The sequence below is a fragment of the Podarcis muralis genome, chromosome 14 (assembly GCF_964188315.1).
Source record: "Podarcis muralis chromosome 14, rPodMur119.hap1.1, whole genome shotgun sequence".
Taxonomy (NCBI): domain Eukaryota; kingdom Metazoa; phylum Chordata; class Lepidosauria; order Squamata; family Lacertidae; genus Podarcis; species Podarcis muralis.
Genome location: NC_135668.1, coordinates 2,796,871 through 2,823,680, shown reverse-complemented (window position 1 = coordinate 2,823,680; position 26,810 = coordinate 2,796,871). Strand labels below are relative to the sequence as shown.

At 45.5% G+C, this 26,810-nt stretch overlaps 1 protein-coding gene across 6 annotated transcripts in view; it reads left to right on the top strand.

The window, feature by feature from the left end:
- Nucleotides 1-26,810, top strand: part of APBA2 (amyloid beta precursor protein binding family A member 2) — a 107,075-nt gene that overhangs the window by 17,798 nt on the left and 62,467 nt on the right. Inside the window, exon 2 of one of the 6 annotated variants that reach the window (XM_028705800.2) lies at nt 7,831-7,997. The exons of the other annotated variants lie outside the window; for them this stretch is intronic. The gene's annotated coding sequence lies outside the window, so the exon portion shown is untranslated. The remainder of the gene's footprint in view (nt 1-7,830; nt 7,998-26,810) is intronic. 6 annotated transcript variants of the gene reach the window in all.

Sequence of the window (26,810 nt, the reverse complement as noted above, 5' to 3'; positions counted from 1 at the left end):
TCGTGCAAAGGCAGTGTTTCTCTTCTGTTTTATTTATATCTCACATGATAAATGTTTGAGAACAGTGGCAATGTGCTCTTTTTTCTTTCTGGATACATTTTAGCACATCCTTTTTGTCTTCTCTGTGAACAAATGACACTGCCTCCTGCTTTGTCGGATGGTTGGGTCCATCTAGTTCAGCACTGTCTGCACAGACAGTGGCTCTTCCTAGTCCCACAGGCTGGAGGGGGGTGTCTGTCACAGTCCCCCCATCTGAAGATTTCTCCCCCCCCCCCTATTTATTTGTAGGTGCCAGGGATTGAATCCAGGGCCTTTTGCATGAAAAACATGTGGTTTACCACTGAACTGTGATGCCTCTTCTAAAACAGCCTGGGCATTGCACAGAAAGAACTCAAACTGGCCCTTGACTGCAAGCTCAGCCACCTAAAACCACAAGGTGGAAGGAGAAGAGACTTGGAAAAGAGAGAACCAGTGTAGCAATGCTCACATAATTTTATTTGTATGCCAGCTTTTCATAGTTCAAACTACGCTCAAGGTGGCTTACAACATTAAAAAATATACAACTGCAAACAATGAATAAAAAATCAAAAAGTACACAACCAAATTGAACAATTTCTGCATAAATCATAATAAGATCTAAAATAAAGATACAAAAAATTAATATCAAAAACAGCAGCAACATGACCTCCCCAGGAAGAAACCCCTAGACAACCCAAGGTTCTGCTCAGCAGCCTCAGCTTTTGTAGCTGGAGTCAGTCAGGGCCCCATCCTCCCCAGGCCAGGGGGGAAAGGCCTGCAAGGCAGGGAGCAGGTCTTCCCAGAGTCACAGCCAAGGGGGTCTCTGGTAGGAATGGAAAAGGAGCCCTGCAGGATCAGAACAAAGCAATCTAGAAAAGTTAAAGGCGATTGAAACAATGCCGAAATGCAGTTACCTTGTGATAACCACGTTGGTTCAAATCTTGCCCTCTGGGGCAGCAAAAGTCCCTCCTGTTGTGCACCCACCTTTACATACAGACTCATACTATGATGATGACGACATATGTGGTCTCTTTAAGATGAATAGGATCTTAAGAGCAAGCCTGTCAATTTGCTTGTTCAGAGATGGTTCAGTTCAGTTGGTGGATGTTATGGGTGTGTGTGTGTGTATGTGTGTGTGTGTTTGCTTGTTAATAAAACACCCATTCTAAATTATTACATTGATTCAGGAACTTCATGTTGAAAACAACATATTGTATAGAATCATAGAATTGTAGCATTGGAAGGGACCCCAAGGGACATCTAGTCCAACCCCCTGCATTGAAGGAATCTCGGCTACAGCATCTCTGACAGATGACCATTCACAGAAGGAGAGTCCACCATCTCCTGAGGGAAACTGTTCCACTATTGAACAGCTCTTACTGCCAGAAAGTTCTTCCGAATGTTTAGTCAGAATTTCCTTTTTTGTAACTTGAAGCCATTGTTTTGGGTCCTACCCCCCCCCCCCCAGAGCAGGAGAAGACAAGCTTGTTCCCACTTCCATGTGGCAGCCCTTCAGATATCTGAAGATGGCTATTGTATCTCCTCTCAGTCTCCTTTTTTCCAGGCTAAACATACCCAGCTCCCTCAACCGTTCCTCATAAGGCTTAGTTTCCAGACCCTTGATCATCTTGGTCTCCCTCCTCTGCATACGTTCCAGCTTGTCAATATCCTTCTTAAATTGTGGTTCCCAGAAAAGGACACAGGATTCCAGGTGTGGTCTGACCAAGGCGGAATAGAGTGGGACTATTACTTCCTTTGACCTGGACGCTAGACTTCTCTTGATGCAGCCTAGAATAGCATTTGCTTGTTTGCTGCTGCATCACACTGTGGACTCATGTTAAAGCTTGTGGTCCACTAAGACCCCTATGTCCTTTTCACATGTACTACTGGCAAGTCAGGTGTCCCCCATCTTATATTTACGCAGCTGGTTCCTCCTGCCTAAGTGTAGAACCTTACATTTGCACCAATGGAATTCATTTTGTTAGTTTTGGCTCAGTTCTCCAATTTTTTTAAGGTCATCTTGAATCTGATTAACAGCTTCCTCACGAGAATATCATGGGGACTTTGTCAAAAGCCTTACTGAAATCAATATACACTATGCCCACAGTTCATCAGTGTTTTTGAATTAAACTAAGTAGCTTTAATTGGATTTTGTTGTGTATTGAAGTTCTCACCCTGGCCACCGGGAGTATCGTGTATACAGTTTTCACTCAGGTCCACGTCAGTTACTTTAGGCGGGAAACCCTGGGTTGTTGTTGCTACAATGTTGACAGCCGGCTGCCTATAAAAGCAGGCCGGCTGAGCTGTTTGCTGTTCAGTTCTGTTCCAGCTTACAAATAAAGAGCTGCTTTGGAGAAATTGCTGTGTTGTCTGCTATGTCTACCCACTATCTAACAGATTTTGAGTTTGAAATTAGTTGTTACTGATTTGAATTTTATTGTGTTGTCGTTTGCCTGAGTGTTGTGTGCAAACTGCTCTTCTGAATAATGTCTTTGCATAGGGTAGGGGGCACTGAGGATGAGTTTATGGAACTAAGGGGGCAGTGCCCTGAAAAAGTTTGGGAGCCACTGATTTAGATGCTTTCTGGCCTCCCAGCACCATGCCAGTTTCTCTGGAATGGAGGAGCCCAAAGCACTAGGGCGGGTGCCAATAGCAGCACTTATTTGGGGGACTTTGACTCACCTCCCAACCTTTGCCCATTGAATCACCTCCGTTTTGAGAAAGGAACAGAATGATTTAATGGTCACCAGTTGCAATTTGTGCCTCGAGGTCACAGAGGCCACAGAATCGGTACTAAGGTGCCATGTTGTCTGATGATAATCCATGCCTCACAGAAAATGCTACTGAGGTTTATAAAAAATATATGGAGGATTCTCTGAATCCAGGGCTCCGTTGGTTGGTGGGAAAGACAAGGAGCACCCAGGAGCCAAACTGAACCCTTATGCTGGCATTTGGACACCCCCATTTCTCTCTCTCTCTACACACACACTTTTTTCTGGCTAGTAGTAAATTTAGGTCCCACTCCCAGTCTGCAAAAACAAATTTGCTTCTTGGCACATATAGCTGTGATTTACATGTACTTTGGTCCATTTTTGACAGCATTGGTTATGTTTATGTTCTGCCAAAGGATGGCAGAGAATAAACAGGTCTTGTCATTGTGAAAACATTTCCTCCCCCTGCCCCACAAAATGATGGAGTGTTTAGATCTGCAGCAAGTGAAGTCATTTGTATGAGGCAAAATGGAACAGTCTCTATGTGACATTCCTTCACTCCCCACCCTGTGAAATGATTTCAAGGAACATCTCCTGTAATCCTAATAGGCTATAATAATAAAACTGATTATGTATTCAGTGCTGCTGAAGAAAATTACATTCTTCCTGTAGTGTATAGTAAGACAAGGGGGCTGGTAATTTTGTTTTAGAATGATAGAATCACAGAACCGCGGAGTTGGAAGGGATCAGGAATCATCTGGTCCAGGCATGTCCAACTTCAAATAGGCTGTGATCTACTATCCAGTATCAAAAACTGGCAGGGATCAGCCACACTCTCCCGTTGTCATTCTTCAACTTAAACATATTAGATCTGGCTGGGGAAACCCAGCCAGATGGGCGGGGTATAAATAATAAATTATGATGATGACGATAAAAATAATAACAAATTATTACCCCCACACCAGCCCCCTCCCAGGGCCCTTGGCGCACGCGGGAAGCCAACACACGCCGAAATGCCCAATTTCCCCTTTAGGGGGGGGGGGCTTATGGCGGCGCCAGCCAGAGCACTTGCTGCAGCCCGGCTAAGCGGAGCCTCGACCAGCCATGCCGCCTGCGGAGGGGCTCTGGCCGCGGCCGAATACGCGATGAAGGGCCCCAGTGGCCATGGGCCATAGCTGTCAACTTTTCCCTTTTCTTGCAAAGAATCCTATTCGGAATAAGGGAATTTCCCTTAAAAAAAGGGAAATGTTGACAGCTATGCCATGGGCGAGGGCGGCCTTGGTTGTGTGGTCAACCAAAATCCATCCTGCGATCGACCGGTTGATCTCAGTCGCCACGTTGGACATGTTTGATCTAGTCCAACCCCCTGCAATGCAGGAATCTCAGCTAAAGCATCCATGACAGACGGCCATCCAGCCTCTGCTTTAAAACTTCCAAGAAAGGAGAGTCCACAACCTCCTGAATGATGAACAGTCCTTACTGTCAGAAAGTTCTTCCTGATGTGTAGTCAGAATCTCCTTTCTTGTAACTTGAATCCATCGGTTTGGGCCCTATTCTCCAGAGCAGGGAAAACAAGCTTGGAACATACCTGGATTTGCCTTCATTTTATAGTCTCATAAATAAATGTAATCTGATAGCTAAAATGAAAGGAGTTTGTGGCATCTTAATCTCTTTAGGTGATTGTGGTTTCTTCCTAAAGCACCTTTTATAAGGCGCCATATGTTTCACTGTCAGTGAAAAAGGCATGTATGCCATCTGCTTGGGTGATTTAAAAAAGCACTTTTAGCAAAGGCTTGGAAAGGGAGCAAAACGTTTATACCTTTCTTGGCAGCCGGCTGACTGTTTTAACTGGGAATTCTGTCTCTAGGTCAGGGATAGGCATCAGTGGTGGAAATAAAAAACGAAAGGAAAGTCATAAACAGGACTTTGTGTACAGTGGTACCTCGGGTTAAGTACTTAATTCGTTCGGGAGGTCCGTTCTTAACCTGAAACTGTTCTTAACCTGAAGCACCACTTTAGCTAATGGGGCCTCCTGCTGCTGCACAATTTCTGTTCTCAACCTGAAGCAAAGTTCTTAACCCGAGGGACTATTTCTGGGGTAGCGGAGTCTGTAACCTGAAGCGTATGTAACCTGAAGCGTATGTAACCCGAGGTACCACTGTATTCCACTTCTTATTTTTTGGCAAACCATATTCTATGACAATCTCTCTCTCTCTCCCTCTCTCTCATGCGTGTCTGTTTCTATTTTGCATAAGTTCTGTTTTTGCTAGTGGAATGGGGTCAAGGAACTGAACAAGTCACCAAAGCCTCATCTCTAACTATTGAGTATCTTACGAAGTCCCCAGCCTGCAGTACACAATTTCAGTAGGCATTGTCTATCTCCTTCAGAGTGCATCTCCACAACCATAAGGGGCTGGCCACTTTGGAAAACAAGTTTTAAATTCTGAAGTGACTATGGCAGGGTTGGGTAACCTGTGTCCACCCAGATCAGGGGTCTGCAACCCGTGGCTCTGGAGCCACATATGGCTCTTTTACACCTTTGCTGCGGCTCCGGGGCGGATACTAGCGAGGGGAGGAGGCACATTGTGCGCCCCAACACTCCCCACTGTGGCGGGCGCTGTACTGGCTGTGACGTCGCATGGGGGCGGTGCGTGCGTTAGTCACGCACCGTCCCGACATCACCTTCCTGCCCGCCCGCTACATTGTAAGGGGCATGTACGCTGGTCACTGCATTGAAAGGGGGCATGTACGCTGGTCACTGTCTTGAAGGGGAGTGAAGAACACACACACACAAAAAGGTAACTTGTTAATTTAACGTTTATTTCTATGAGGAGGAGTAATTCTGAGGGGTCAAACAAAGAAATAATAAAAAAGTGACAAAAAAGTTATTTTTATAATGACGAGTTTTGCGGCTCCCAGTTTTTTTTTCCCTTCGGAAACGGTTCCAAGTGGCTCTTTTTGTCTTAAAGGTTGCAGACCCCTGACCCAGATGATGTTGGATTACAGCATGGCTGGTTTCCTTGCACTGGGTGCAGCCCCAAGGGGGAGGGTACCTTGCCCTGTTCTGGGAAGGAACCCTGAGGCTTTGACAGGTTCCTAGAGTCCTCCTGCCTCCTTCCCAAACCCTACTCAGTGCTTGCCCAGTGCCTCTCTTACCCAGCTTTAGGAAGGAGGCAGGGAGGCTGGTGGGGAGTGGGTCATTAAATTTTGGTTTTGCGCAGGGTGCCATATTGCCAAGGTCCACCCCTGATCTGGAGGGCCAAACATTAGGCAACTCTAGTGTAAGGTGTAGGACAGCTACCAAGTCGTAGTTGAACCATTTCCATATTTGTGTGTGTGGTGGGGAGACTTTGTGTCTAGTTCAGGCCCCATCTCTTAATCAAGGAGGGCAATGGATAGGAAAGGCCTCGGGCTTCATTGTTGCCAGGCGAAAGACCTCAAGGCAGCTGAGGGGGGGGGTCATTTGGCTCTTTGGCTGAAAGTGGAACAGTTGGTTTCTAATGTACTGAAATTCCCAAGGATTAATGGGGATAAGCCATTTAAAAAACAAACAAACTTAAAATCTAAGCTAGCATTCCACAACCTGGTGTCTTCCAGATGTTTTGGATTACCACTCTCATCAGCTAGCATGGCCATTGTTCAGGGAAGATATAAACTTTCACCTCAATAAGATCTGGAGGGCACCAGGTTGGGGAAGGCAGATCCAAATTATGGCCCTGTTCAGATGCAATTGGAAAGTACGATTGTCCTTTGCATGTGCTCTGGGTTCCCAGACTTTGGGCTTCCACAGTGCCCAGTGATGCTCTGAACATGGGGAGACCATAGCTTGTTTGAATTATAAGGGTGAAATTAAAGTAGATTACGGTTCTGAGGAAGCTTATTGTAAATGATGGACTTAAGCCCCTTTATTTCAGTGGGATTACTCAGAGTGCAACTACTGCTGGAGACTATTCAAAAATGAAATTGATTCCTCTTCCTCACCACCCAAAAAATACAAAATGGGTTTTTTGTTTATGAATGGGACATCGGAAAGGAGATTTTGCTGCAGTCTTAAGCAGAATAAATTCATATTTGTAGCATTGTGTATAGACACTAGCCAGAGAATCAGGAAAGCTGTCCAGAAGTCGTTGTGCTTGGTTTCTGTTCAGCACCTGGGATCTTAAAGCTTAAAATGTGGGGGAAATGAAATAGTCAGTAGATGCATATGAATCAAGCTTCTTTGGTATCGGAGGCAGAGCCAGCTGGTCCAGCACCCGGAGGGGCGTATATGCTGTGCACCCGGGGTGGGGGAGGGGAGAGCCGGAGGGAGCATCCCCGGGGGGGGGGGCGCTGCCACACCCCCTTCCTCCGCCAGTGTTTGGTATCCAGAGTTATTCAACTCTTCCTTTTGAAGAAGAAAAAAATCAAAGAGAGAACTTGGTGATGAAAGGCTTGGCGAAGAAGGCAAGAAAACGGCGGCAGCAGCTTTTAATGTCCTTGAATGTAAGTGATGAGAGGCCCCCTCTCCAAAACAGGCTTTGTCGAGATTTTTAATTAGAAATCTCAAATATTTCCCCTAAAGCATAAATTAGTTTGGTGTTAAGCTGACAAAATATCACCAGCCCATTCCTCTTTCTCTCATGTCTTCCCAGTTTATTCTAATTAGCGTAATCCTTCATAGTTTAGGAGCATGTGAATTATTTATTTATTTGGCAAATACTGCAAGCTGTGAGGTGCAGCTTAGGCACTGGAATGAAGATAACAGAGAGGACGAGGGGATCCTAAGCTTGCTCAGATACCACACCCCTTGTCCCATGGGAAAGTCTTCAGTGGCCTCCCCCCCCCCCTGCAGATTGTGAAACCAGCTGGTGGGCCTGACTGCTGGGTCCTGAGGATGCCCTTCTCCTCGCAATTCTCAGTTTAATGATCCTGTTTTTGCTGCCTGCCTGGGATTTCAAAAGCAGGAGGTTGGCAAACACCCAGAAGAGCACCAGGCACGGCTGCTGGGTCAAGCCTTGGTGGGTCTTGTGCAGGGCTGCTGAGCAGAGTGGCTCAGTCTGATGGGCTGAGGAAGCCCCCTGGACCTTTCCATCTCTCTCTGTCTCTCTGACTCCCACCCCAGACCCTCTTTGCTTCAGGTCGCCTTGCTCAGGCTGATTGTCAGTGCAAGCGTGTTCAGCTTCTGCACTGGCATTTTGGCACATCTTGGCAGGAGGACTGTTTGTTCATTCAGGAGGCATCCCTGACTCTCTGGAGCTCAGATCCCAGAAACTGCTGCATTATGACAAGGCAAGTACCTCAAGTTGCTGCCATAACTGGCACTGAGCCCTTGCTTTGACTCTCTTCCTCTGTGAGCTGTTTTCTTCTCAGAACTGAAACCATTCTGTGAGACCCTCAGACTGCCATTCACACCTATTAAGATTTTTTAAAATGAATGTTATTATTTATTTATTTTATTTCCAAAAAAAAAAAATTATTAGTTTTTTACACCAAATTTGACATTATTCAATTCACTTTCAGTATAATAATTTCTTACATTTTGACTTCCCATCGTTACATCTGTGATGTTCCTGTTGTACTCCTTTATCAGCTGCTATAACTACCATTTATTTTCTGTTGTATTATAACTTACATTATAGTCATTTATTTATTCTCCTTCCTGTGCCTGTTACCTCCTTCCTGTATGCGATTTCATTTGACAGTAGTTTTTTCCTCAAATAGTCTGAAAAGAACCTCCACTTTTCAACAAAGTTCTCATCTTTTTGATCTCTTAGTTTTGCTGTCAACTTTACCATCTCTGCATAGTCCATTAACTTTAAATGGACTGTTCTTTTCACTAAACATAAGAAGTCCCAGTTGCTGCAACCTATCCTTCTGGTCTCCTCTTCCTCCACAACTGGCCGCTTTGATGAGGACTTGGAGGTCTGGGTGCATTGAAGGTTCTCCTCATCTGATTTCTTTGTACTGATGGAAAGGAGGTAAAAGGGTGATGGCTTCTGGTTTGGGGAGGACTGTTTGACGGTATGTAGACTTGTCACGTTTCAAAAAGTAACATTCCTGACACCCCCAAAGTTGTTGAGAAGGTCTAGAAGTGGGGTCAAAGCCATGCCATCATGTTCAGAATACCTGGAGAGGGGCCTGTGCGCAGGGGAGCAGGACTGAGAGCTGCTGGGCAGGGAGGAAGAAGCCGTGGGTGAGAAGGTGGTGACTCCCTCCCGCTGCTTCTATGAGGCAGCCCAGAATGGCAGCAGAATACAGCCTCGGTCTCGTGCAAGGGACGGAGCGCAAAGGCTGCGCTGGAGCAGCAACACCAGAGGCCGGCAGGGGGTGTGAAGGTGGGGAGGAGACCTGGAGACCTCCGGGGGAGAAGGACCGAAGAGGCCCTCATCCCCTCGCCGCCCACCCCGGGAGCCCAGAGGGGGGGGGGCGCCCCATGCCTGGCGCAGGCCCTCCCCGCCAAGCGCTTCGCTTTGCACATGTCTGCATGCGTCCCCCGCTCTCTCTTCCCTCCAAAGGGCAGGGCCAAAGCGGTGGGCCAAGCAGATGCTCCAGGAGGGGGAGGACGGGGCCAAAAGGGAAGCTGACGTGACTGAAGGCTCGGTGACAGAAAGGCTCGGTGGCACACACACACACACACACACACACACACACACAGAAAACCTAAGAAAAACCTGGGTTGCCATACGTGCGGGAAATTCCAGACATCTATTAAAATTCAAATATTACCCCCAGTTGCCATTTTAGGCGTCCAATTTCCGTACATGTCTGGAATTTTTCAGACGTATTGCAGCCCTAGACAGTGTGTGCCTGATGTCCTTAACGTATCATTCGTGCTTTAGGAAACCGGAGAATACATTTAGGAGAAAGCAAAAGTCAGCATTTAAAGCCTAAGAATACAGTACTTGTATTTGCCACCTTATTTATCTTCTCTCAATCCCCTCACCATGCACTTCTTAATTTGCATTGACCAACTTTCCCCAACCTGGTGCCCTTCAGACATTTTGGACTGCAGTGCACCACATTGCCTGTGCTTCTGGGGACTGATGGAAATTGTAGTCCTGCAACATCTTGAGGGCACCAGGTTGGTGTGTTTTTAATTGAGTCTTTCTAACCTGTCCACTTTATGGTCCAATGGTGGGCTCCATACAGAATGAATATAATGCATCAAAGCAACATATTTAAACACTTATCTGAAGTAGTAACAGCTCTACAGATGGGGAGGGGCATTTCCTTCCACCTCAAAGGCTCCCCACCTTGACTCATTGGTGGAAGATTTACGATGGCTGAGCCTCACACCCTTTGGAGGGGAAGGCATTCTGCAGTCTGGGGTGGGTGGGTGGGTGTGGAGGGTGGCCTCCATAGGGTGTGTCACACACCACAGTCTCTTGAGCTTCACAGGGCAGAGGTGCTGCTAAGAGGGCCTCCGCTGTCCGTCTGTGTGGAAGGAAGCACCCCTTCAGCTATTTGGGGGTGTTGACACTTGCAGCACTGGTTCCATAATGCAAAGAAGGTGAGATCTTGCATCAAACCCAACTTACTGCTGCTGCTGGTATCACAAACTTGGCCACTTTCAGACAGAATGAGAAGATGGCTACTGATGAAGGATAGGCTGGAGGCCCTTGCTCTGGACTGGGTGCAATTCAGACATACCAGACTGTTTATCTGGAAGTCTTGAGAAAGTCACTTTGGATGTTGCAGGGTGGCCTGGAGGCTTTCCCCCAGCAATGAACTGAAACTTCAGCTGATCCATGATTGGCAATTTCAGTTTGCAAGTTAAAGGTACTATTTATTAGCCTATTTTGGCTCTGGTGTGCTTCTGTAATAAGGAACAGGGGAGAGGAATTATTCGCCATGGTCTTTATTTTTAAGAATGAACAATAGGGTTTGGATAGTAGTGTAAGCGAGAAACCTTATCCCTTATATACTCAATAGATCCTTGCATGCTGCAGGAGAGTTTCTCCTTTGAGTTCCAAAGATCTCTGGAGCCCACTCTGCAGCAACTTGGAGCAGGGCTTTTAGTGTGGCTGCCCCTGCTCTGCGGAACAACAGCCCTGTCCAGATGCATTTTGTGCTGTTTGGTGACTGTTTTGTGGTGGTTTTTATTACATTTTGTACATTGCCTTGGGACATATGTGGAAGGTGATGAATAAATAAATAAGAGGACCATGGCTACAGATGTTTTCTTACATATGTCAACAGAAAGGAGAGCAGCTGCCTGAGCCACTGTCTGGAGACCCTTTGCCCACTTGGTGCCCTCCTTATATTTTGGACACCCACTCGCATCCAGGCTTGCTGGGGCTGAAGGGACCTAAATGTCTGGAGGATCCCATGTTGGCAAAGGCTGGTCTGGAAGGACTCTGTACTGTAAAATAGGAACAAGACAAGAAGTGGCAGACAGTCTTATATGGCAAGGCAACTACAGAGATGGTTCCTCTTTTGCGTTGTTGGTTGTTGTGCTCCTGCGTTAACCAGGAAAAACAAACATATCATATTTAAGAAACACTTTAAGCTTTTGGGAATATGCAAATGGATTTGATCAGCTGGAAGACAGACAATTAATCAGCTAAAATATATTTAATTGGCTGTCAGACCTAAACACTGTACATTTCTAGGCTTGTGATGAATACTGCTTGTGTCAGCCTAGATGGGGGGAGAGAGAGACAAGGAGACCAATTGACAGAGTGAGGGAGAAATGAGTGATGCTAGAATATTTGTGCATGATGGATGGTGCTCACAAGGCAGCAATAGTGGATGGAAGAGGAGGTGGGGAGGAGAGAGACAAATGAAGAGCTCTCTCTCCCCCCCCCTTGCTCCCCCCCCCCCCATTTCCCTCTTCTGTGACTGAGTGGTGCTTGGGTTGTGTGTGTTGGAATTTGCCAGCATGGGCTGGAATCTGTTGTTGAAGAGACTGTTTTCTCTCTCTCTGTACTATATCTGCACTACTGTGTCATCATCCTCTTTTCACTGTCTGTTTCCCAAGGTCTAAAGAGAAAGGAGGAGGGAACAGGTAGAAGCAGGAGGGAAACGTATGTCTGCGGTAAATGACTTTTGGGAGGAAGGGACGGACTTGGTGGGGGGAAAGTGCGACAGTTTTTCCACCAAAGAGAAAAATTGTGATTTAAAACAATGGAATAATTTTGAGCAAAGTAGCATTGGAGAGACACTGAGAAGAACAATGTGGAGGTTTTAAAGAACAGAAGTTAGAGTAAAGCAGGGATGGATGAATGCTGAGAGGTTAGGGGGTTTTTAAGCCAACTCTAACAAGAAGAAATAGCACAGATGGGTACCATACAAAAGCTAACACAGCTGAGCTTTTCTAAGCTCCCTTCTGACTGTACTCAAACCTGGTTTGAAACTGCCACTTTACGCTTCTCAGCACCCCTCCTACTATCTTTACCTTTGTGACTGTGTAAAAACACCAATTTTGTGTTGCTCCCAGTCTAATAAAAGGTAAAGGGACCCCTGACCATTAGGTCCAGTCGTGGCCGACTCTGGGGTTGTGGCGCTCATCTCGCTTTATTGGCCAAGGGAGCCAGCGTACAGCTTCCGGGTCATGTGGCCAGCATGACTAAGCCGCTTCTGGCGAACCAGAGCAGCGCACAGAAACGCTGTTTACCTTCCCGCCAGAGCGGTACCTATTTATATACTTGCACTTTGACGTGCTTTCGAACTGCTAGTTGGCAGGAGCAGGGAGCTCACCCCGTCGCAGGGATTCGAACCGCTGACCTTCTGATCGGCAAGTCCTAGGCCACCCGCGTCCCACCCCAGTCTAATACATGAATGTAAAAGACCTCTGTCTGAAACTCTGGAGAGCCACTGCTAGTCAGTGTAGACAACACTGAGCTAGAGGGCCCAAAGGTCTGACTTACTGCGTGGCAGGACAAGAGAAGGCGACTCACACGTCTTCAAGAGCAAGAGTCTGGTGTTTAAGAGCTGCGAGAGAAGGAGAGCCCAGGTATGAGAATTAGCTCCAAGGAGGTTGCTGATTGATGAACAGAGGGACTGAGGAGATGTGTGAGAAAGTACCAAAGCCAGTCAAGAAGAGGTGGTGAGACTTAAAGGGAAGAATAAGTTTGCACTTGGCTAATCCTGGTCTAGGTCATTACGTGGCACTTGCCATCTTTCATATGGCAAAGAAGATGGTTGTTGTTGTTGTTGCTGTTGCTGTTGCTGTTGCTGTTGTTGTTGTTGTTGTTGTTGTTGTTGTTGTTGTTGGTTGTTGTTATAACCCATCCATTTCCTCAGGGTAATGTTAAGGGAACTGTCTAAATTGAAACCTTGACCAGGTAAAGGTTGCCGAGTGAAGTTGTGTCTTTGGCAGGCAGGTTGAATTATCCATCAGTCTTTTCTTCCCCTGACATTTTGTGAAGGAGCAAAGGGGAGAAGCTGTTCTCATTTTTCACTGGGCTAAGACGTCCGGGTTTCTAAATGCAGGTCAGCAGCCTGTGACAGAGGGCAGAAAGTAATTAAACGTAAACCTCTCCTGGTTGAATTTCTGCAGCTGTCAAGCTGTAAAGTTCGCCAGCTCATGTTGACTGCAGGTTTTAAAATTCCAGGGCTTGGAGCTTGTTGGGCTTGTATGAACTCTGGGACACTTGCTGCAGACATTTTGCTTGCCCTAAGCAAAAATTAATCCCCACCTCACCCCGGCCCGAGTTTGGAGGCAGTTGTGTTTTGGCTTCCAAAGCAAAAGGGAGATACTTTTGTTTCATCCACCTGCATGGAAAAGGGGATGAATTGGCCTCGAGCACCTGGGATCCTGCCCCCGTTACTGCCTAATGCATTGGGTCTAATGAGCTGACCCTGGCTATGGATGGGTTGTAGTAGCTATCCCAGGCCTACAACTCCCATGATCCCTAGCTAGCAGGACCAGTGGTCAGGGATGATGGGAATTGTAGTCTCAGAACATCTGGAGGGCCGAGGTTGAGGAAGCCTGTTCTAGAAGTTCTGTGATAGAGAAGGCTTCTTACTTCTCAGCTGTGGAATTGCATCTTTTTGAAGTCAAGTCATCTTGAGTTCCTTATAGTAGTCTTTAACACATGGTGTGCCTTTAAGTTAGGTTTGACAATTCAATAATAATTAATAATTAATAATTAATAATAATATACCCTGCCCATCTGGCTGGGTTTCCCCAGCCACTCTGGGCAGCTCCCAACCGAATATTAAAAACACAATACAGCATTAAATAATCTTTTGATTTGCTGCTGTTATCTGCAAATATGGCTGTAATTGTTTTCATGTTTAAATCATTTACCTGCTAGGCCTACTATATGTTGGCATTGGTATCTGATCTCAGGGCACAGCTTTTGAACAGCGCATGGCACCAATAGCTCCCAGTCAGACATTGCCACTCCAACTGGCTTGCGTGGCCAGTTTTTCTGGCCCCAGGAATCAGAGCCCATTCTACTGTTTAAACAGCAGATGCCTGGATTCCACAGAGGAGGCAAACCTATGCCAGGGCAACCTTCATATCTGGACATGTGGGTTTTTTGTTTTTGCTTGTTCTGCAAGATTCTGATTGGGAAAGGACTGCGGCTCAGTGGTATGCAAAAGGTCCAAAGTGCCCGGCATCTAAAGGTCGGACTGGGAGATCCCGCTGCCTGAAACCTTGAAGAGTTATTGCCAGTTGGAGGAGAAATTTCTGAGCTAGGTGGGCCAGCCCTGAGCGAGGTGGATCAATGGTCTGAGCTCAGTACAGTGGTACCTCTGGTTGCGAACAGGACCCTTTCTGGTACTTCTGGGTCGCCGCAGGACGTATCCTAAAAGAACGTAACATGAAGCGGACGTAACATGAGGTATGACTGTATAAGGCAGCTTCCTCTAATTGTCATGTTGTGTAGACCAAAAATCCTGGAGAGCAGCTGCCAGTCAGTGTAGACAGTACTGAGTTACATGGATCCATGGTATGACTTTCTATAAAGCAGCTTCCCATGTAAATGATTAAAGATCATCTTCCTTTTTCACAGCTTCCTATGCTCCTACACAGAATTCATGCTGAGAATCTACTTCCCAGGCAAATGACTGTGGAGAATCTTTTCAAAATGTGTTTTCGCTTCTAGAAGAGTTTGTTTGTCAGAGGTCATTGACTGATACCATGCGCAAATTACATTCCCCTTCTCTCTGGATATGGATGGCTCTCAACCTTCCCTTTGTGGGTCAACCAACCTCCATTTTCATGCTCTTCCTTTCCCCCATTTTGCATAAAGCTTTCACCTTCTCTGAAGCCACAGGAATAATTTTGCTGCTGCTCTCAGTGCCATGGCACATGAAAAGCCAGTTGGAAAGAGGGCACAGAGGCTTCCATTGTCGACATGCCTGTTGCTTCCCAAGAGGAGGTGATTTCCTGTGCATCTTTGGGACTGAATATTAAAGGGATTTGGAACGATGAAAGAAGAAACATGTGAGATGTACCTTAAGACATTTCACTTCTTTGGACATTGCTCTGCAGAGTGAGGCAAAAATCGAGGGGAAGAAGGTGCAGTGACTGCTTAAAAAACAAAATCCCATTTCGTTCTTTTTATTCCCAAAGTAAAAAAATCATATATTTGTAGCTGCAAATCTATGTCTCAAATAAAGCAGCTGTTTGAACAGTTCTCACTGGTTTGTGGGGAAAGAAACAAATAACCTATGGCCTGGGAAAGACCTTGAGCTGTCCTACGTAGGGCCAGGCTGCTGTGCATGCAGAAGGGCCACAGGATTGATCCCCAGGAAGGGGAAAGACTCCTTTCTGAAACTGGAGAGCTGCTGCCAGCCATTGTTGCTATCACTGGGCTAGATGGACCCATGATCAGCAGTGGTGCCATGGTACTCCTCTAAGGGGGAAGGTGTGGGGAGCGCTTTCAGTTACAGCTCCGTGTCTGCTTCGTAGGAAATGAAACTTGGAAACAAAGGGAACTAGGTTCTTACAGGAGCAAATGGCATAGACAGGAGTGAGTTTCAGGTGGCATGTTCTTTTCTCATTTATTTGTTTCTACAACGGAACAGCTTGAGGTTACTGGTCAGGGTTTGGGGCCAGGATATCTCTGATGGACAGCCTTTCCCCACATGGAACATAGGTTATGTAAATTGTGTTGCCATGATGTTATTTTGTTCCCTTTATTTCAACGCAAAGCATCAACAACAGTGAATTGTGATTGTATTCACTGGATTGATTTCTGTACTTGACATAGAATGAATAAGCATCCACCTGCAATTTCTGTCCCTATTTCCATTAGGATTCTCTGGATTTTCTGGGACACAAAGCAGGGCTTTCTTGGATGTGGCACCCGGATTATGGAACTCCCTCCTTACAAAGAGGCCTGCTTTGTCCCCTCATTGTTGGCCTTTCCCCCCACATAAGTACAGGCGGCAAACATTTGGGGCATGCCCAGTTGACGTGTGGGTCCTTTTGGACCCAGAAGAAGGCAGAATGGGTGGTGGGGATTGTTATGGGGGAGTGGCGTAAAGTAATGGGGCAGGGCGTGCTTATTTGTTCTCCACTGACATGCGCAGCAGCCAGGATTGGAATGCCTGCACAACTTGGTCACCACCTGTAGTGAAGATGTTTTGATTTTGCCAGGCCTTTCCTTTGAATGAAATTTTACTCCAACTGTGATTGTTTTTTTATAAAAAAAATTGGTTGTATCCAGTCCCGACATAGTTGTTATTTAATATTATTAGTATTGTGGTTTTAGATATAGGTAGGTAGGTAGGTAGATGTGTGTGGATAGGAGGTATCTATCCATCCCTAGGTATGCAGAGGTAGAGATATACAGTGTTTTGTTTAGGGTTACTTTCATTTTGACTCATGAAAATCACTGGGAAAGGAAATGAAGCCGCCATCGGGGGTGGTAACAATGAAACTGACCAATCACCATCCTAGATTCCAACTCCTACTTCACACATTAAACGCTGGCTTCCGTCTGAGACTTAGGAAACACCATGACAGGAAATGAGGCCGCCATCAGGGATAGCAACAGAACTGACAATTCACCGTGCTAGAGAAGAAACTAAAAATCTTAAAATTTTTAGTTTCTTCTCATGTTAGATTCACAAAATGTTTAGGGATATGCATACCCCTGCATCCCTCCAGAAAAAAGCACTGGGGATAGATAGATAGATAGATAGATATAGATGATATAGATATAGATATAGATATAGATATAGATATAGATATAGATATAGATATAGATATAGATAATGTTGTGATGTATGTTGTACAGTCATACAGGGTTTCATAGAGTCATAGAATTGTAGAGCTGGAAGTGACACCAAATGTCATCTAGTCCAACCTCCTGCAGTGCAGGAATCTCAGCTAAAGCATTCCTGACAGATGGCCACCCAACCTCTGCTTCAAAACCTCCAAGGAAGGAGAGTCCACAGCCTCCCAGGGAAGACTGTTCTACGGAGAGTTCTTCCTGATGTTAATATTATTATGGGCGCTCATATATGAAAACACAGAAGTTACAGGCAACAGAATCATAGCTGTGTCCCCCTTAGAGAATGAGTGGAAACAAAATGAATGAATAAAATAATAATGAAATTAATGATGTTGTTAATTATCAGGTCAGCGGTTCGAATCCCCGCGACAGGGTGAGCTCCTGTTTCTCTGTCCCTGCTCCTGCCAACCTAGCAGTTCGAAAGCACATCAAAGTGCAAGTAGATAAATAGGTACCACTTCGGCGGGAAGGTAAACAGCGTTTCCGTGTGCTGCTCTGTTTCGCCAGAAGCAGCTTAGTCCTGCTGGCCACATGACCCGGAAGCTGTACGCCGGCTCCCTGGGCCAATAAAGCGAGATGAGCGCCACAACCCCAGAGTCGTCCGCAACTGGACCTAATGGTCAGGGGTCCCTTTACCTTTACCTAATTATCAAAATTAAGAGGTGGCGTCCCCCCTTTAACATTTCTGTTTTAAGGGGGAATGATGCATCTTTTACATCAATGAACCATTTGTTAAAGGTGCAGCCCTTGTGAGAATCACAACCCCTCTTTTCTCTTCTGGCTGATGAATGCTGTCCACCCTGCAATGCTAACGCTTTGGCAGCCAGAAAGATCTGTGAGTGTATCTGGGAAGATTTTGAACGTTGCTCACCAAGGACTTTCAAAAAGCAATCTGCTAACAAGCAGCCTCTTTCCCCTTAAGCTGTGAAGCTTGTCTTATGCCATCTGGAACTGGTGCACAAACAGCACTGGAAAGGCAAGGAGAGTTGGGGAGCTTTTAAAACTTCTTTTTTAAAAATAAAATGTGTGCATTCTGGAGAGCCTCCCCAGCTGCTTGGTATTTTGCTGCTTGTTGCAGCCGGCTTGGCTGGAAGGGATCCTGGAGCATGCCCAGAGCCTTTTATGAAGCTAGTAAACCACCAAGTGTATCTCGGACTGCCAGAACTAACTGATTAGAAAATGGAGCTTCTGGTCGATGAAGCAGTGATTGTGAAACATTTAAGCTCCATGTGCAGAGCCTGATGGCTTATAGTACAGTGGTACCTTGGGTTAAGTACTTAATTCATTCTGGAGGTCCATTCTTAACCTGAAACTGTTCTTAACCTGAAGCACCACTTTAGCTAATGGGGCCTCCTGCTGCTGCCGCACCACCAGAGAACGATTTCTGTTCTCATCCTGAAGCAAAATTCTTAACCCGTGGTAATATTTCTGGGTTAGCAGAGTATGTAACCTGAAGTGTATGTAACCTGAAGCGTATGTAACCTGAGGTACCACTGTAAACCTGCTTGGGGAAGGGTTCCAAACTAAGAAGCAACACCAATTTTTCATGTGTGTGTACCCAAACATAAACTTTTCAGTATACTCTATTTATTTTACATATTTAAATTCTTACCTGGCTTCTAGGAAGCTCAGGGCAAGTGTGCACATTTCTGGCTTATTGTGGTTAATTGAACAGTAGAATGGATTTCAGGGGTCAGAATCATTGAGTGCCTGTCAACACCCACAGTTCTCCAGGGGGCCCACTGCCCCCCCAACCTACAGATCCAACTGTCCCTGCTCACCCTGCCTTCTCTGGCATGCAAGATGTGACTCAAGTGAGAAGCATCCTTCACTTGGCTTGTTTCTCCTCTCTCTGTCCTTATGCATGTTGGGTAGGGTCTCATAGGCATAGAACAAGTGAATAGGCAGTGGAAGGAGAAGTGAGGACCCACTAAAGACACACTGTTGTGTCTTGTCCACAGACACTCACCTGGGGCTGGCGCTGACAGCCTGATCAGACTGAAATCCAGAAGCTGCAGTTTCCCACTGCATCTGAACACAAAATCATGGGTTGTTTTTCACTTGCAAACCAGGCCCAACAAGCCAGCAACAGGATCCATTTAAGGGATCCTGGTTTGTTGGGGGAAAGCAACCCACAACCCTGGTTTTAGACTTCATGGGAAGCTGTGCTTAATTTTGGCTTGTTTCTCCAACTCATGCCATGGAGGAAGTGATGGGGGCATACAATGGAACGCTGTTCATGCCCCCCAAATTGTCAGAAATCCTGGTTTATCATGACACCTGAACACAACCATGATTTTCATATCTGCTTAAAGCTTTCATTAGCTTTTCTTCACTGACTCTTGGGAATAAAACATTAAAACTACCTGCAAAGCAATTGAGCCATTTTGTGTTTGGTATTTAGCATACAGTGGTTCCCTTCTGTTTTAGAGGCTGCTGCACCCAGGGGGGTCCAAAACATTAGCCCAGGAACCTGAAACATAAGACGTGGGGGCAGAAATCAGAAACTTAGGAAAATTATAATGCCCTTCTACTTGGTTAAGAATTTGGGTGGGGAAAACGTGAATAGTGTTCACTATAGCGTATACTGTATATCAGTGAATGGGACCCAGGTGGCGCTGTGGGTTAAACCACAGAGCCTAGGGCTTGCCAATCAGAAGGTCGGCAGTTCGAATCCCCGCGACGGGGTGAGCTCCCATTGCTCGGTCCCTGCTCCTGCCAACCTAGCAGTTCGAAAGCACGTCAAAGTGCAAGTAGACAAATAGGTACCGCTCCGGCGGGAAGGTAAATGGTGTTTCCGTGCGCTGCTCTGTTTCGCCAGAAGCGGCTTAGTCCTGCTGGCCACACGACCCGGAAGCTGTACGCCGGCTCCCTCGGCCAGTAAAGCGAGATGAGCGCCGCAACCTCAGAGTCAGTCACGACTGGACCTAATGGTCAGGGGTCCCTTTACCTTTACATCAGTGAAGCTGGTAAACGGGAGAGAGAAGAGCATAGAGGTCAGGGGGAAGGAGAAGCCAGGAGAGTGTCGCAGAAGACCTAGGTAGAATCTACAAACATATAAAAAATGCTGTGAAAATGCTTTTTTAGAAAACGTTTTGAAAAATATATTGAATTTGCCATAGCTCACCATTGCCATCAAGTGTCACATTTGTAAGTTACACTTTAAAATGTGTAAGTTACATTTAAAATGTTTTATCTGCAGCTGTATAGCTGAGTCCCCAGACTCCAGGGTCAAGGCAAAAGGAGCCGAGTTTAAAGGGTGGGTGTGGCACAAAGTGACCTGAAAGGAAAGGCTAAAGTAGGGAAACAGGGCAGATGTTTCAGAGGAATGCTTTCTCATAATCAAATTGTTTTTATGGCTAACTGCTCAGCTTTCCTAAGAATGTGTGTCCCCTTCCTCATGTCATTACAGCAACTATTTGCTCTTTTAAAAAGAAAAGCCTGCAGTACAAGGGGGACAGTCTATTTTCAGCATAGGGACCATATTCTCTTCTGGGCAGTCGGCCAAAGGACACATGCGACTGGTGAGCGATGCCAGAGGCAAACGTATGCAAAGCAACAAATGGACATTTTACCTTTGCGCACATCTCTCTTTATTCCATCCAGAGAAGCAAGAGACATTGTGCACATTAAAGTTCAATTTTTGTTATACATTACTCATAAAATCGTAGAATGGTAGAGTTGGAAGGGGTCCTGAGGGTCATCTAGTCCAACCCCTGCAATGCAGGAATCTCAGCTGAAGCATCCAGGACAGATGGCCATTCAACCTCTGCTTAAAAACCTCCAAGGAAGGAGAGTCCACCACCTCCCAAGGGAGTCTGTTCCACTGTCAAACACCTCTTACTGTCAGAAAGTTATTCCTAGTGTTTAGTCGGAATGTCCTTTCTTGTAACTTGAAGCCATTGGTTCTAGTCCTACCCTCTAGAGCAGGTATAAGCAAACTCAGGCCTCCAGATGTTTGGAGACTACAATTCCCATCAGCCCTGACCACTGGTCCTGTTAGCTAGGGATGATGGGAGTTGTAGTCCCAAAACATCTGGAGGGCCAAGTTTGCCTACGCCTGCTCTACAGCTGGAGAAAACAAGCTTGCTCCATCTTCCACATGGCAGCTCTTTAGAACGGTGACGATGGCTGCCGTACCTCCTCTCAGTCTCCTCTTTTCCAGGCAAAACATACCCAACTATGATTTATACTTCATTTCTATAAAACTTTTTGAAATCGTTTTCTTTAAAAGAGAGAGAGAGAGAGAGAGCATTAAACATCAACAGGAAGTCTCTCAGCAAGAAAAAGATGAATTATGTCCACTGCCTTTTAAATGTTATCCCCCCCCCCCCCCAGTTAATGTTATTTCCTTAATCGAGGTCTGAATCCACTATCTTGCTTGCAACTGCAATATGGATTCCTTCTGGCATGTACAAGAATAAGTACATTTTTTTTTTAACTTTTTAAAAAAAGACTACTGAGACATTGGCAAACTGTCCCCCCCCCCCTTTTAATGAAAGTTTTAAGCTTCCACCATCTGTTCTGCCCATAATTATGCAGGCCAAAATAACATTATTTTACAGCTATATCAGTAAGTGCAAAGACATTAGCGATCTGCTTCCATGCTGCATTTACACAGAGCCTTCTCGAGAGTTCTCACTCAACCCACACATTCCAAAGGCAACTGGCTCATATCAGATACTGTCTTTCTACTACCTCATGCCATGAGTATCATTTCAATTGCAAGTACCATTGCCAATTAGACTCTTTTATAAAGTCCAACAAGGAAATCAAATGTGTATTGTCAAATACCTAATGTTCTATATAGCCTGGGATGCTGAAGTTCTCCACACCCCCAAAAATCACTGATCTGACCTGACTTGTCTCAAAAAAGGGTATCATGAAGCTGGGAGAGGTGCAGAAAAGGACAACGAAACCCATGGATAGCCAGTGTCCCCTCTAGATGTTGTTGTTATATTATTATTATTATTATTATTATTATTATTATTATTATTATTATTATTTCAGAAACGCACATACTTCTTGATTGTAGACAAACCTCAAAGCGGGTTTTCAACAACAAATTGCCAACATAAACAGAGATGTTGTTGATCTCAAGCTCCCATGTCTCCCAGCCAGCACGGCCAATGGTCAGGTAGGCTGGTATTTGTAACCCAGCCACATCTGGAAGGCACCACGAAAGCTACCCTTTTGCAAACTTATTAAGGTCATTGTTGGAGGCAGAATACCTCTGGATACCAGTTGCTGGGAATCAGATGTTGTGCTCAGACCTGCTTGTGGGCTTGCCACAAGTATCTAGTGGGCCAGTGTGGGAATAATAATAATAATAATAATAATAATAATAATTAATAATAATAATAATAATAATTAATAATAATTCATTTATACCCTGCCCATCTGGCTGGGTTTCCCCAGCCACTTTGGGCAGCTCCCAACAGAATATTAGAACATGATAAAACATCAAACATTAAAAACTTCCCTAAACAGGGCTGCCTTCAGATGTCTTCTAAAAGTCAGATAGTTGTTTATTTCCTTGACATCTGGTGGGAGGGCATTCCACAGGGCGAGCACCACTACTGAGAAGGCCCTCTGCCTGGTTCCCTGTAACTTGGCTTCTTGCAGCGAGGGAACTGCCAGAAGGCCGTTGGAGCTGGACCTCAGTGTCTAGGCTGGACGATGTGGGTGGAGACGCTCCTTCAGGTCTACAGGGCCAAGACCGTTTAGGGCTTTAAAGGTCAGCACCTTTAAATTGTGCTTGGAAACATACTGGGACTGAATGTAAATCCTTTAGGACCAGTGTTGTATGGTCTCGGCAGCCACTCCCAGTCACCAGTCTAGCTGCCGCATTCTCGATTAGTTGTAGTTTCCGAGTCCCCTTCAAAGGTAGCCCCACGTAGAGCGCATTGCAGTAGTCCAGGCAGGAGATAACCAGAGCATGCAGCACTCTGGCAAGGTGGTGAGCTGGCAGGTAGGGTCTCAGCCTGCGTACCAGATGGAGCTGAGAGACAGCTGCCCTGGACAAAGAATTGACCTGCGCCTCCATGGACAGCTGTGAGTCCAGAATGACTCCCAGGCTGCGCACCTGGTCCTTCAGCAGGACAGTTACCACATTCAGGACCAGGGAGTCCTCCACACCTGCCTGCCCCTGTCCCCCAAAAACAGTACAGTCGTACCTTGGTTGTCGAACACCCCAGAACTTGGACGTTTTGACTCCCAAATGCTGCAAACCTGGAAGTGAGTGTTCCAGTGATTGCGAACGCTCTTTTGAAACCCAAATGTCCAACAGGGCTTACACGGCTTGTGATTGGCTGCAGGAGCCACAATTTGGTTTTCAAATGTTTTGGAAGTAGAATGGACTTCTGGAACGGATTCCGTTCGACTTCCAAGGTATGGCTGTACTTCTGTCTTGTCAGGATTCAACGTCAATCTGTTAGCTGCCATCCTTCCCCCAATCGCCTCCAGATACTCACACAGTGAACAGGGAACAGGATACTAGACTAGCTGGGAATTTGGTCTAATCCAGTCTCAGGGCTCTTCTTACGTTCTTAAGAGGCAGGGACAAAAAAGGCTAAAGCACAGATGGGATGATGAGAGTTGCAGCTCATGAATAAATAAAAAATAGGTGGGAAAGGGTCAGGCATCTGGGAAACAAGACCTTGGCAATCCTACTGGCACTTGAACCCAATGTGTTTTGACTCTACTCACTTTTAGCTTTAGGCGCAATCCCTGGAACGTAACCCCTGTGTCAGTTGCAGGCTTACTATATATGAAGCTGAGATGAGTGTGGTGTAGTGGTGAAGAGTGGTGGACTCGTAATCTGGGGAACCGGGTTCACGTATCCGCTCCTCCACATGCAGCTGCTGGGTGACCTTGGGCCAGTCACACTTCTTTGAAGTCTCTCAGCCCCACTCACCTCACAGGGTGTTTGTTGTGGGGGAGGAAGGGAAAGGAGAATGTGAGCCGCTTTGAGACTCCTGAAGGTGAGTGAAAGGCGGGATATCAAATCCAAACTCCTCCTCCTCCTCCTCCTCCTCCTCTTCTTCTTCTTCTTCTTCTTCTTCTTCTTCTTCTTCTTCTTCTTCTTCTTCATGTCCCCTTGTGGATATGCTGCTGTTTGTTTTCCCTGAAAAGGCTTATGACACTCCCCTTCTTCCTGTTGCATGTCCATGGCATTCCATCAATCCTATTTTTATCAAAGTCCTTTTGGTATTCCTATTGGACCCTCCTATAATTTTCTGTCTCTGATTTTTATTTTTTTAAAGAAACATTTTGTTCAAAAGCAGCTTGTTCTCTCAGTCTCGCCATGTGATTTAATATCAGTCGCTAGGAGTGCTCAGCTTGTTAGGAAACGTAAGAATTAAATGAGTCACTGGGAGGAGAAAAAAATGTTTTTATTCTTGATAATGAATAGGCCAGCTTCTCTGCAGGTGTAAAGTTGACACATTTCTTTTGAAATCAAGGGCAGTGTGCTAGCTAGGAGGAATCCTTGTTCCATCAGCAAGGGATGTGAGACAATTGTCTTGCGCAGCAGTGGCTCTGTGTGGGTTGTGGGTGAAAGACAGAATGAAAGAGAAGCCAAGTGGAGGTAGCTCCCACCCTGGAGATAAAAAGTCTGGCTAGTTCAGGCCAAAGACCCATTTAGTGCAATGTTCTTACAGTGCCCAAGAGTAATGACCAGGGGTGTGACCTTGAATAAAATATTGTGTGTGGGGGGGGGGGAGGTAAGCATAATCAATCAATCAATCAATCAATTGTAATCAAGGCCGAAGTGACCTCTTGGTGCCTAGGAGTTGGCTTTTATGGTAATGATGGAATAATCTGGCAATTTTTGTTTTCTCAGATTCTCATTTTTCCAGTCTTAAATTCAGTTCTCCACATTTCTTCAGCAATCTGTGGTGTTTTTTAAATCCTCATGAAAATTATTCAACATTTTAGTGCAATTTCTCTTAATAAATGCATTGTTGCCTGCAATTTGGACCAAGGTATTCATTATTGCAAGTAGTTTAACTTAATGCATTTCCGTATTTTATTTTCACTAAGGAATTGATTTGTGTGCACAATTTCCTCTAATATTTGCATTCTGTTGTTGGAGAACTGTAATGCAAAATTCAGAATTTTGATGGATGGCTGTGTTTTGGTTCTCACATTGTTTCTGAAAGTGTGGAATGAGAAATTTGGCTTTAAAGGTGAACTGAACTGAATTCCTCTGAACACTGGCACTCGCTGCAGTTCCTTGGCCATCAATCATAAGATGAGTCAAGGAGCAGCGCTCTGCCCACTGACTACCTGTGGTGTCACATCCTGTCTGTTTATATGTTGGGCGTGCACACCTGGGAGGGCAGTGCAGGCTCCCCTGCTGTGTGAAATCCTGCACGATCAGGGTTCCACATGCTTTGGACCGGCTTAATTCCATGCTCCCTAATAGAGAGCTGGCAAGGGGCATAATGATAGCCCTGCTCTCCCCTCACATTATTTCAACACATTTCACGCTATACATTTAAAGTGTGATGGTTATGCTCCCCCCCCCCCCCGAGAATCCTGGGAGCTGCGGTGTGTGACGGGCACTGAGTGTTGTTGGGGGGACCCCCCTCCCCTTCCCAGAGCTACAGTTCTCAGAATGGCTTAATGACCCGTCCCTCTTCACGGGGAACCATGAAACACCCATAACAAACAGCAGCTCCCATCCTTCTTTGTGGGGGAGCCAAGACCATTTAAAGTGCTCTCGTAATGCTTTAAATGTATGGTGTGAATGTGGTCATGGAGTGGAAAGAGTAGGTTGTCTTTAGCTTTAATATCCTCCTTCGTTACGCGGAGGTTAACTTGAAGACGATAAATTCTCTAGGCAACATCATCATCCCTGACATTTTCTGCAAGCAGAGTGTGTCTGTGTGTAGGAGGCAAGGGGTGGGGGCTTGCCTGAATATCTGCTGAAACCATCAACAGGCTTATTTTATCTTCTAACTAGCTGTAATTTTTGGAGTCTATTGGTGCATGCTGGAGATGGGGATAAATATTTTAAAGCCCGTTTTTTATGTGTAGAGATTATGCACTGAGGAACAACACACCTCATACACAATCCGCTGAGGGCTACGGATGTTTATAAAGAAATGGTTCTTCACAAAACAGAGTGACATGGTTCGTTGTTAGCCAAAAAAGAAAGCCCCTTGTTGTTTCAAAACACTTACCAGCCTTAGCAAATCAATACAGGGTGAAATGCTTTTGTTGCCACCTTGTTTTAAGGATTGGGATTGGAAAGAGCACAGGGAACTTTTAGGCCTGGGGGTTGGGAATTAACATGGGAGGGGGTCTTGGTTCTCCCCATTATATGTTTTCTCTCAAACAGAAAATAAAATTGCATTAAGATGCTGATTAATTTTCAGGAGGAATCTTTTTATTAAAAGAATTGCAAAGTGCTTCAAAATTTGGATAACTGAATTTAAATCTGGAAGAAAGAGAAACAGAGAACAAAAATTGACAGATTATTCCATCCCTATTTGTACCTAGGACTGTAAGCCAACCATTATTTCTATTAGCCAGCCGGGAGCTCTCTCCTCCAATGATACTACAAGACAAACAAGACTCCCTCTCCCAGTCCCACCATTCAATGCCTCTCCCAATTCTTTCTACACTTAGGTGTGTGGTCTCCTCTTCTGTGACCCCCCAACTCTACTCTCTTTAAAGGAAAAACCTCCTGCATTGCAGGGGGTTGGACTAGATGACCCTTGGCATCCCTTTGAACTTTCCAATTCTAGTATTGTGTGAAATACCTGAGCAAAATCAGGCAATCTGGTGTGGATGTTCTCGTTTACAAACACCTCCCCTTTCCCTTTGCACAGGAATAAGTTAATTGTTCATTGTACTGTGTAAGTTATATTCAATTATGATAATGCAAATCAGGAAT